Here is a 12,364-nt window from a genome sequence, read left to right as displayed (position 1 = left end):
ACACTAATCAATTGTTACAGAAATAATAAATAACGTTATGATTAAATAGCAAGAAAAAACATTTTTCAAATTTGGATTTTACTTCATATTAAAATTAATTATTTTTTACTTTTTGTCCATGGAGACATTTTACTGCTAAGTTACTAGCTTGTTACATTCCTATAGAACAAATACATATGTAAGAGCGATCACTTTACATCACATACAGCCTATTTGAAAATGAGTGTTATTAAAGCTTTTACTCCTGTAAGCAATCACCCTGTATGTCTACGCATAACCGAGTTTCAATTACTGATAAAGAAACAGTCACACATCAGTAATTACTTACTCCGGCAATTTTACTGCTCTCACATTTAACACTAATTTCTTCACAAAAAACAATCCAAAAGATATACTCACAACTCGAAACAGGTTTATTCATAAATTATACAGTTTATTCTGCGCTATGTACAAGTCTGCACTTAATTAATTCTGTTAAATTTTTATTGAATTAAATTATAACTCATTAATTATGTTTAAAACCAAAAAAACTTGTGTCGTATTTTAAAAGTGAATGAGCGCTGATTTTTGTTAATTAGATCAAAATTTCTTTTTTAAAATGTTTACAATTGTAAGAATTTTAATTTTTTGCAAAGGTTGAGATGGCTATCAAATTATAAGTGAACTTAGCTCTACCTGAATCGCAAATTTTGACGTACGGCCTCAAATAGCAAGCTTCGGGGAGAGATAACAGATTGGCAGAGTTAATAAAAGTTTTGAGAGGACCGCCGAAATGTGCCCGGCGGCCGCGTTCGACAGCTCGATTTAGCTCCACTGATTTGTTACGGTTACTTGCAGGTTAGCCATTGATTTGTTGGTTGCTCTTTTTTATCTACTTGCAGATATATGAGCTCGGGTCTGAATATCATTTTGTTTGCGTAATTGAATTAAGAATTGGACTTACACGCTATATTTTGATACTTACGTCACCTTATAAACTTTTTTAATAAATCATTTTGCTATGGAATGTCATCCATTAAGTTACGTTTGTTAGCAAAGTTTGACGAAAACACTGAAAAGTGTAAATAGAATTTGAATCATATTAATGTATGTAAGTCAATTAGCAATGGGAAGGTCTAAGTGATACTAAAAGGTATGCAATGGCCGTGGTGCGTTCCATTAGGCAGGCATGTGGAGTGATGCGGTGCTTTTAGGTGCAGTGCTTTTTGCAGCGGTGCGTTTTAAAGTGGTGAGTTTTCGTGCAGAGCGTTTTGGAGCGGTGCGTTTTGGATACGGCACTACGTTGTTTCTCAATATTAATACACTCTTGGTAACCACTTATTAATATTCTAATCTGATTAGTGGACAGTTAAAATGGCATAAAAAAGCTAATAAGGAAGATACTTCGCGTGTGTTTTCATGTTAGTATTAGTTTAATTCAATAATAATGTATCCCATGAGAACCCATAAAATTTGAAAACGTACTCGGAAAAGCATTCTCCATTTTCAAAATAGAATAAGCGGTTGCGGTCGCCCCATCCATCTATAACAATTATTTTTTACGAGCCTCGCTTGACGGGGGCCTCGTCATTTTTCCAATAAAGATCAAAACACGCGCTTCAAGCGATGGATATTAGAATTGGAAAATTGTTTAATGTTGCCAGCGAAACGCGGAACAAATATTAATTGTAAACAACAATGCTTAGGCATTAGGTAGCGGTGTTTATCGTAAACAAACAAAATTGAAATTTCCGCTTAAACATCCATTGTTTACCAAAAATTTATAATATTAATAATTAATATCTAATATTACTACGAGTAGTAAAGAAAACTGAATGAATTCAATTTCATTTGATTTTTTTTGGCGATATAGGTAAGTTGTAAGTTAAGTATAGTTAAGTTATAGATGGTAATAAGAAGAGATGGCCGCTGGACTTTAAGATTCTTGAGTGGAAACCAGGGTTCGGCAAACGCAGTGAAGAACGTCCAGTTTCACGAGATTAATACACTGTGAATATATTAATAGTCGACATTGAAAAGGTTGTCGGAAGAGGCTTTATGAAGGCCGCTTTTAACCGGTGCTATTAGAAATCTATGAAGGCTGCAATTTTATTACAAATATCGTAGTTAGAGTTATATCTTTCCAAGATTTATTAGGACTTAAAAACATTGTATTTTTTTTTAAAAAAAATTATAACTGCTGCATCATAAACTTGAATGTCACACTACACACACTATGTGAATGTCACATACTCGTATAACAGTCACTAAAATCGAGGAAACAAAATTATCTTTATTCCTAGTGTTCATGTATATCGTTATTTTCCTTACATTTATTACTATTGCGTTTCTCAAGTGCATTCAATGTTTCTCCTATAAAAAAACCCTTTCACCAATGTCAATTAATGACAAAGCTGTGTGCGACTGTTCGTAAAAGTATCCATCATTAGTACAAGGTTTATTATCACGTTAGTTGTAAATGGACACGCAACGGCGTCCGTCACGAGCCACGATAATGCAACGGGGGTATTTAGCAGCAATATCACTGCGCAGTTTCGTCGAAACGGGCTTAATGGACAGTCGCGTATCGCATGCCGTCACGTCACCCTCCCTCGTGTGTAGCATGCTTATATATTGACGCTACACATACCCTCATACATTGCATTAACAATTGATATTATATAACTTTTGTAACGATGATTTAACACGAGACGAATTAATTCATTATCTAAAATATCAATAAAACATCAGTGTAAATACAACTCTAGCGTTAGATAGAAATTACTGTGATAGTTCGACGATATAAACACTGTGAATAAAATATTAAATAAAATCGTGGTTCTTAGTAGAACCCTCGTGCCTGGTTGTTGTGAAGAGCTAAGCGTAATAATCTGTAAATGACAATTCGCGAGCAACCTTTGCCCGTAAAATGAAATTTTTAATGAAGTCGTCCAAAACCTCTGGCGTGACCAACAGAAATAGGGATTCGTATTATTAAATAATCGTTTTGATTTAAATACTAACAGACTACCAGAATTTGTATTTTCTAAAAAAAAACCTTGTAAACAATGGCGGTCTCCGTATAGATTGGGCTTCGAATTTATTTCCACTAGTGCGTTCACTAACTTACGTATAAAACTTTATACGTGCTACTCCTCTTCTAGGCTCAAAATACGGGTCAGGTCGTTGCAAAATTGAATCAGAAATATCCGCAAAACTAAGGTCAGTGACGTAGCTGGAACAATTGCTTGTCTTAAGTGGCAGTGAACGGTTGCAAATTGCCCGTGCTACCAACAGCAAATAGGACTGTGAAAGTTCTCAAGTGGCGTCCAAGTGGTCAAAAGAAGTTACTAGATGCGGAAACCACAAGACCGGTCTTTGTGGTAATTTTTGGGGAAGGCCTTTATCTTGCAGTGGGCGTCAATGATCAGTTCATTGACGCCCACTGCAATTATGATGATAATTCATCGTGTATCAATTATTTTTATTTATTGTACAGAACAAATATATTTCATTGTTTTTGTATATTATCAATTTTATTCATTTTATGAAACATTCTGTGTTCCGTATAGTGTTACCGTTCTAAATAATTACTAACGCCGCGTCGCGCACTAGTTTAAGATAAGAGATAACGTCGGGTGCAGGTGAATTAAAATTAATTCGCCCGGGTTTTTGACGTATCTCCAACCGCAACGTTGGTTTACACGACGTCTGAGTTTCACTCGCAATTAGCTGCCCCCAACATGGGCTGCACTAATCTCATTTAAATTTGCAATGATCACGCCTTAGCCCAAAAGTATATTCACTAGTGAACTACTTACTGTATGAAGGAGAATGATTTATTATTAAAGGCCATATTTGGAATTGAATGCTTTTATCAAATACACTCTTTTATATTAACGTAAGTTGGTTTAGAACGTGCGTCTCTTTCACTAAAGGCAGACAGTTGGGAGAGGGTTGCCGCTATTTGATGCGGATCTTTCTTCTCCCAGCTGCGAGTCACGACAGTGTATATGATATTAAGAAAAAAATATTTTTCATCGAAATTTGATTTGTATTTCCAAAATAATTTTACCAAATCTAAATTGTAAAGTGGTTATTGATGGATTTACAAACATATATTTTGGCTATTTCAAATGAGTAGTTAAATGAATACGTATACGGTAATAATAATATGTAATAGATACTTCAAAAACTGTCTAAATAAATATTAAGTACAATTCATTTTTTTATTTATCAAGGCAAAGATACGCAGATATTAGAAATAACTACAATTTACATGCTGAAAAGCCAACAGCAAGTTTTCAATTATAGTATCACATAAGTTTATAAGAGAGAGCATAACGAATTACATAAAAAATAGCTGATTCAAAAGAAACGTTTTCAACGAAAAAATCGAGACTTATTCACCTCCTTACCGCAGACATATATTCTTGTCTAAAAGAAAAAATAAAAGGTTACGTATTTTATTCAATATCAAAGTTGTAATTTTTGCACCCACGATGTAAGTTCAGAAAAAAAAAATAGATCCCGTTTATTAAATCTAGATTAATAAGATCACATTTATAACCCCATGTGTTTGGGATACATGAAGAGCGCAACATAAATTTGGCAAACGGGCGTCTGCACACAAAACAATCACTCACAGCGCCCGAGTCAAAGATCCCAGTCTCGTAACACTAATGAATGTTAATTAGTCGACCGCACCACTGGGGCGGAGGCGCCCGCCGTTTAATTCACTAAAGAGGTTATATAGTTACATCTTAGAGAATATCAATAGGTCAAAGCCAATCGACCTTACACCATTTCTTGTTAAAATATTTTACAAATGAGAATGAATGTTAAATATTTACATAGGTTGGAGTTCACTAAATTATTATAAAGTTTAAGATTTCGTGAACATTTTAAATTATTTACGTTACTTTGAAGTAAAACGTTTTACAGACATGCCTGGTTAAATATCTCTATAAATATTTATTCTTAAAACCAATTTATTGATACTAATGGAACGTTGAATTTTGAAATTGAACATTGAAAAACCTGATTTTGTAGTTTTTTTTTTTGCAACTTAGGAATACTTTTGATGAACGAAAAACAATAGCTCTACGAAGCTTCTTCAAATCTGATAAAGTCCAAATAACGCTTGATATCTTTGATGCCAAAGCTCAGTACACACCGCCGAAGATCGGCATAGAGTGCATAATTTAGTGCGTGATAAACTTTCCAAAAAGGATCACAGTCCTCAGTATTGATACGAGAAAAAGGGAATTAATATTTAAAACCTCTAGAACAATGTTTATTCTAGACACTTACACAATGTTTGATAAAACAAATACAATAAGGGCAGGTTATCATGTACCGCTAGATGTCAGATTTATCGACTTTAACATAAATCTAGATCTCTCTAACGTTTAATGTACAAAAGTCATCAATTGTCACTTTGAACATAAATAAAGCGAGATAAATCACAAACTTTCGCTTGTAAAGAACAAACAAACAATAAATCATGGATACGAAAACCTATTAGACTCCAGACACGGGAGGTTAGAAGATTAAACTTGGCAAAGAGCAGTTTGCTAACTCTCTCAGCAGGCTTCGACGCCTACGCATCTGATGTTGATATCAATCGTAAATCAAATTGACGCATTGTTTTTACCAACCCTACAATACCACATAAACAGGCTTTATTAAAACTATACATTACATTAAATATACCATTGATGCCTTATTTATGCTCCTTCGTAGAAGTAATTTAATTTAATGTAAGAAATTGTACGTATACTAATATTATAAAGGTTGTGACCATAATACTTGCACTTTTTGAAGGATTCAAACAATTTAACAATTACTCTTGCGGGTCTATTGCGGCGACGTGCCTGTATATTACTTTTTAAGTAAGAAAGAGAACCAATATTTACCGCCAAATCACTCGAGTGATTTGACGATAAATATTGGTCAACGGTGGCAGTTGTGTGATTAGCATTGTTTGCCGCACACGCATTTATCAGCGGGCTGACGGGCGATACACTTTGTTGCACGACTACTACTGCATGTGCGGAAGTGGCTAAATATTGGTCCTTTTCTTACTTAGGATAAACTTCCGCAAGGTAACGCCTGATTCCATTAAATATTACTTTTTGGCCAAATTATGTGTCTCTTTGTTTTCTAGTATAATAATTTAAGCCGGAACCGTAAAGGTAGATATGAATTTGGTCGTAGCTAAGTTTATCTTCTAAATTTTTCTAAAAGCTGGCCTATTCCTTTTTAAAGCTAAAATTCTAGGTTCCAAGATAACTGAAATCAATTTATTCCAAAAAAAATGTTAAATATTAATGTGCAACTGAACTATATCTAAAGTGTGTCGAAATTCATAACGGCTTTTAGAATATTAGTCTTATTTGTTCGAATGAAGAGTTCAAGGCCTTTCAAATTTATCAGTAATTGGACACCGCCATATGTTCGGTTAGGTGAGATGCCGATTTCGTTAAGTTTCAGTTCAAGCCCGTTGAATTTACAAGACCAGTTTGATAAATACGTCGCCGCGAAGTGAATTAGTAGCACTGGACGCGAACGGATGATAATTGTTCGGTTGGCCCGACTGTAATTGGTTTAAACTAACCGTAATGTGTTGTCTTATGTTTATGGCAGTTAAGCTTAGGAGATATTTATCCGGAATTATGCCTTCAATTACGCTTTTAGGTTCAAGCAGTAGTATAAAAATAACATATAATTACATATTTTTTTAAAAAATATAATATTATGAGTTTTAAACAAAAAAATATTTATTCGTGTTAAAATAAAGCTTATGAATATCATGATATTATAAGCATATCAGAAAGTGAGTACAATTTAATTTTTATTGACTGTAGGCAAAGCATTTGATCATCAGTACCGTGTTAAATGATGACGAGGTCTATGATGCTACAAGCTTACCTAGAAGAAATCTTCACCCTTGACTTTAAGACTACTTAGTTATTATACTTAGTACTCTCATTAAAATTTGAGTGAAAATTTCGCCAAAATGATGGACCTGTTTCGTTAATCAATGCAAAGATTTGCGTTTCATTATGTGCAATCGCTTCTGCTGTATAAACTCTACCATCTCATTTAAAACAAAAAAATCAATCCACAGCTGAATTTCGTAAAATTTTGACAGCAATTAATTCATTCAGTAGCTGAATGACGTTTGTACTACTTACTACTCACATACACAATGCAGTCTTCATTGAAGAGCCCCAAGATACAAGACGATATAACGTTATTCTGTTATTTTCTATAAAATAATTAAGCAAATATCTGAAGCCTGGGCAAGAGATAAAAACATCGATATTTCATTACGGGCACACAAGTCTCGCGATTAGATAGCGTTTGCGTCGAGTCACAGGAATCCCGGTCGCAGAGGCGACACCCACGTGCGTGGGACCTGTCGCTGTAAATTAACCGGGATTAGTGGATAAAATGACGTCATAAATATTGGTGCACGGAACCCGCGGAATGTTGCGCGTATCGGATAGCGATCGCGGTGCCTCCTTCATCAATTTCTAGTAATCTAAGATAAATAACGCTATTCCGCAAATCTTAGAACTAAACTTATATTCCTATAATCTCATGTGAATTTTAAACGTACGATATAAATCTAAAAATAATATAGAAGTAATCTTAAACATAAAGTCGATAGATTCGGTTTTAATTGGATATAATTATATACTCGGCAAAATACTACATTTATTAAGTAACTAAACAATTTCACTTAATTATTTTGTTATAAGTAACGAGATATACAAATATTTTTCACAATTTCTTTTTATAAGATATCAAAAAGCGTGGGTAGTATATAATGTTTCATAAAATGGTTTCATTAATGGGTATCAAAAAATTTTTGGTAATATTTAATATCGTTCCTAATTAGTAATTTAATCAAGTTTATGTACAATACTTTGCCGCATTTAACTTATTCTTTGGAATCTATTTAAATATTTCATATTATTGAGTTATACATTAGTTAATTTACTTTGTGAATGTAACCAAGTATCCCGAAGTCTCTAACCCACTATTATAGTCCACGGTTTATATCATTAATAACTTCCACGTCGGCTTGGCAATGCTACTCGATAACATTTGTTAACGCTGTCCAAGGGACAATGTGGCAAACATTTATTGGTTAGCACTAAAATGCTGCAAAACATTACAAAAGCCATTTCTTCTAGGATTTGCATTTTATATTTGACTGCTCCTCTATTAATATCTCACTTAAAATATCATAGTACTTTAAATATGCTAACTTGTACATTACATTAATACACAGGGTGATTGGTTATACGTATGTAAACTTTAAAAAGATGAATTTACAGCTCATTTGTCAGAAAAACATAGTAATAAATTTGTAGTATGTAAATATTAATTTACTTTTTATACCGATAACTTCTCGCAGTTCTAAGTTGCAAGAACATGTAGTAAACAATAATTAATTTTAACACGCAGTAATCCGAATTTTGGAAAAGCTATTTCTTACTATTTTATCATTACATGAAGTATAATTTTTGAAACCTTTAATTTTCGAATAAGGTGTAGCATACACTAATTGACAGCAGATGGGATATGCATTAACCCTTTAAAGCTTTTTACACCAATTACGAATCAACCTGTATATAAGGCTTGAATGACACTTTCAACTCACCCGGTATATTCATATATGGTAGAAATCTTGATTACGTGAAAGTTAATAAAGATGTTTCGTTTCTTTGTTCATATCAGAAAATGAGTAATGGTGAAAATATTTTTTCGTAACAATAATGGGTTACGAAGACATCGATAGCGGCATCTTATGGTAAATGACAGGCAACTTCGATCGTCTGTTGTATACAGTTTGCGTAATACGAAAATTGCATCTTACAAAGTCATTTCAGTTCGGTTACCGATCCGGTTAGGCGATTATCCGATAACTTTTGACCCCCCTCTTGTGTCCCGCCTGGCTAACAAAACAAGGACCCCTACATAAGGCGCTTGTAATAACATTGCCCTAGAAAGTTACCATGTCTCTCTCCATATTGGAATATATAATGTGACAGTACATTGTATTCCAGCGTAACTGTATTCCAATGTATTTTAGCTTAACTATTGTAGAGATTTTAATGGTTTGTTCATGTACTTCAAGGCCCTTCAATTATAATTTTTTTTCTGTAGTATATGAAATAAATTAGATTTTCTTCAATTATGGACTTCATAAAATAAAAGCCCTTATTTTTTAAATTTAGTAAAAAAAAATTAATTGGATTAATCGAGTAGCTTCCGAAATTAGGAACATATTTGATCATTATTTTTTATTTATCTTGATACTATAGATAAGAAAACGGATTTTAGTTACGTAAATAAATACATTAATAATGAAAGAATGGTTTCTCTCATTCTTATTTACGTTATAACATGTATGTATTGCAAGTTTTGTTTGTGTAAGAACACACATTAGGATATACTTAGCAGTAGGTAAGGTCGCAGAAAGTCACTGGTTGCGGGCAGTGCAAGACCGGCCAACGTTTCGATCTTTTGCGTAGGGCAAAAACCTTGTCATAGGCATATATTAGCTGATGAGAGTGATAATGATGGTGATGCATCACATTTTAATCGTTGTCGTTTCGGCCCATAGACACCCAAGACATAGATTTGTGGGAAGATATACCGTAATCGCCACGCTTGGTAGGCTGGTTGGCGATCGCAGTTAGTTGTCATAGTACACAGAGTATGCTGCTGCCCATTTGAAAACTTATTTGTGAGAAATAGTAATCCTATATAATGAATTCACATGGTGTGAATTACATGAGATTGTATCCCGGGAATCGAACTGGCGGCCTACCATCACTAGTTTCAGTCATATAGCACTGAGCTACCACTGGTGCACATTTTAATTGAAAAAGCTTTAATTTTTTGTAACTTATAAAATCAATGTAATCTGTATTATAAATTTAGCGGTATTATAAATGTTACATTAGTTTTTTAAACTCTTGCTTGTACTTTATTGTTTAATAAATAAAAATTATTTTTGCATAAGGTTCACTAGTGTCTAGTGATATTAATTCATAGATCTGTTAGTGAGTAAAATGTTGCAAATGGACGTCAGTGAATAAAAACAATATTATTATCTGATTAATGGGTATAATTAATGGTATTGTATGCTTAAACACTGCAGTCTTGTTCATTGAAACCATCACAGACAACCACAACACTCGGTTTATCTACAAAGCGTAACAGGGACTTGCATACAATGATACATTCATCTTAGATTAAAATCTGCCACGGACAAATCGCCACGTTTAATGTTTATTTAGGGTCCGCTTTGAATTCGTATCGGCTCCACATCTATTGTTGGGCAACGAATTACTCGTTAAACGCTGCCCAACTCCAATTCCGTGATACAGCCTTTGCTTACGAATGATTTAAATGTTCTAATATGCTTATATAGATTCGTACGTCTATTGTTCCGGTTTGAGACGTAATTAATATTGTATCATATGTACATAGAACATAAATATCATTTTCAATTATTCGACGTAACATACATTTTATCCTGGACACTAAATGCAAGCACTTATGATACATGTATACATTTTAGTGTTTGTTAAAAAAAAGGAAATTTATGCCCAGCAGTGTCCTAGGACTGAAATGGTGATGATTATGAAATTTTACTAATGGTCGGATTCGTCTGTAAGATGTGATCTACGTGGGTTAATCTCGATAATGTGATTCGCAGTACAGTGCGCTCATGTTCCTTTTATTCCAGTTCCAAATTAGAAAATACTATTATTCATGACAACTAATAGTGCTCTCCAATGCATACAACTTCACCAAAGCTCGTTACAATTACCGGTCTCGCGCTGCCCTAAGATGCGGGCACTTCCTGCGAATTAGAAAATACGTAATAGTAATGAGTATCATAAATCCTTGTGCATTACGCTGCTAATATCCGTGGTACCTGCTATAAACTTCCTGAATCTTCCCTAGTTAAATATCTTAAACATTTTATCACTTTATTTATGTTCTTCTTAGAACTTACTCCGTGTACGTTATTATGGAAGTCAACCTACGTAGTTCATTTCTTCCTAAAACATAGTAATCGCTGTACCGCGCCTTTGGAAAGCGAGAGTGGTGGGGGCGGAGGGAAAAATCAGCGCTGCTGCCGCGAGTAAGCAGCTGACGGAAAGGAGAGACCGGTAGACATACCGACCAACAGACAATAAAGGTGTTCCAAAATAACAATATACTTATATAATAATTTAAAAAAGTTAAATAGGGCAAATTGTCTACCTTTTCTCTTTAAAAAGATAGTGCTTCATTATAATAATCATATCAGCCAAAGGAAGTCCACCGCTGGACATAGATAAAGGTGATACATAATTATAACTTATATAAAAAGAGTAACCACCGTTTAACCATCGGTATCATGAACATTTTAATATGTTATAAATTTAGACTGTTTAAATAGCAATTCTAAATCAATTACGTGAAACTAAAGTTTCATTTAAGAGTTCTACACGCACCACACCATTAGGCACCATTTATCACTTATAATGTATAGTTACGCGGAGATCAGTGATTATCATCTGATACGTAATGCGCATTAACAATGATATTTATGTCATGGAAACCCTTGACAGTTGGCTGACACAGCGGTTGTTTTAGATTTTTAGTACACAGGGTGATTGGTTATAATTTCAAAGTTTCAATGGATTGTATGTATCAATTAAATCGATCGATTAAATCAATCTTATCAGGTAATGATAATATAGTAAGAAAACCTTTTTCAAAATTCGAATGCGATATAAAAAGCGATAATTAATATTAATATGTTGTACATATTAATATTAATTATCGCTTACTGTCTGTCCTTCCGACTATGTAACGCCGTAATTAGCGTCACGCATTCCATTGGTAAGTATGTATATACACTAATGTAACGTATTTCTAAGTAATCACATTGTGCACATTTAACCCTTTTACACCTCTAACCGTGTACTGAAAATTAAATGAGTTCTAAATTTAATCTTTTACACATTACCGATATCAATAGTTCATTAAAGTTACTAAACTTTCATTTTCCGGCCTAATACGATAACATTAAAAACAATACATTAAAAGGGATTTCGTAATCATAACTGTAAAATAATAAATAAATATAGTTCATTATTTTGAGCATTATAGAAATAAATTTGACCGCTGTTTCCAAATGCCGGTTGTTTTTTTTCACGGCGAACATTGACACCAATCTGTAATGCCTCGAGCAATCGGACAGCGCGCTTTCACCGAAACACATTAGGCGTTGTTTGGCGCCAAAATTCCTAACCTATCATTTAACAATCGCCCAACACAAATCGTCAGAATTCTTTCACTTATC

The 12,364-nt window shown here is 33.7% G+C and overlaps 1 protein-coding gene across 6 annotated transcripts in view; it reads left to right on the top strand.

Annotated features, from left to right (window-relative positions):
- ckn (CRK like proto-oncogene, adaptor protein) overlaps nucleotides 1-12,364 on the top strand; it is a 356,007-nt gene that overhangs the window by 310,239 nt on the left and 33,404 nt on the right. The window lies entirely within an intron of this gene.

This window comes from Battus philenor, unplaced genomic scaffold (genome assembly GCF_028537555.1).
Source record: "Battus philenor isolate CCGP_79_NKW_IND1 unplaced genomic scaffold, ilBatPhil1.0.hap1 SCAF_9, whole genome shotgun sequence".
NCBI lineage: Eukaryota > Metazoa > Arthropoda > Insecta > Lepidoptera > Papilionidae > Battus > Battus philenor.
Note: the sequence above shows the minus strand (reverse complement) of the source record. Positions and strands in the feature narration are given on the sequence as shown.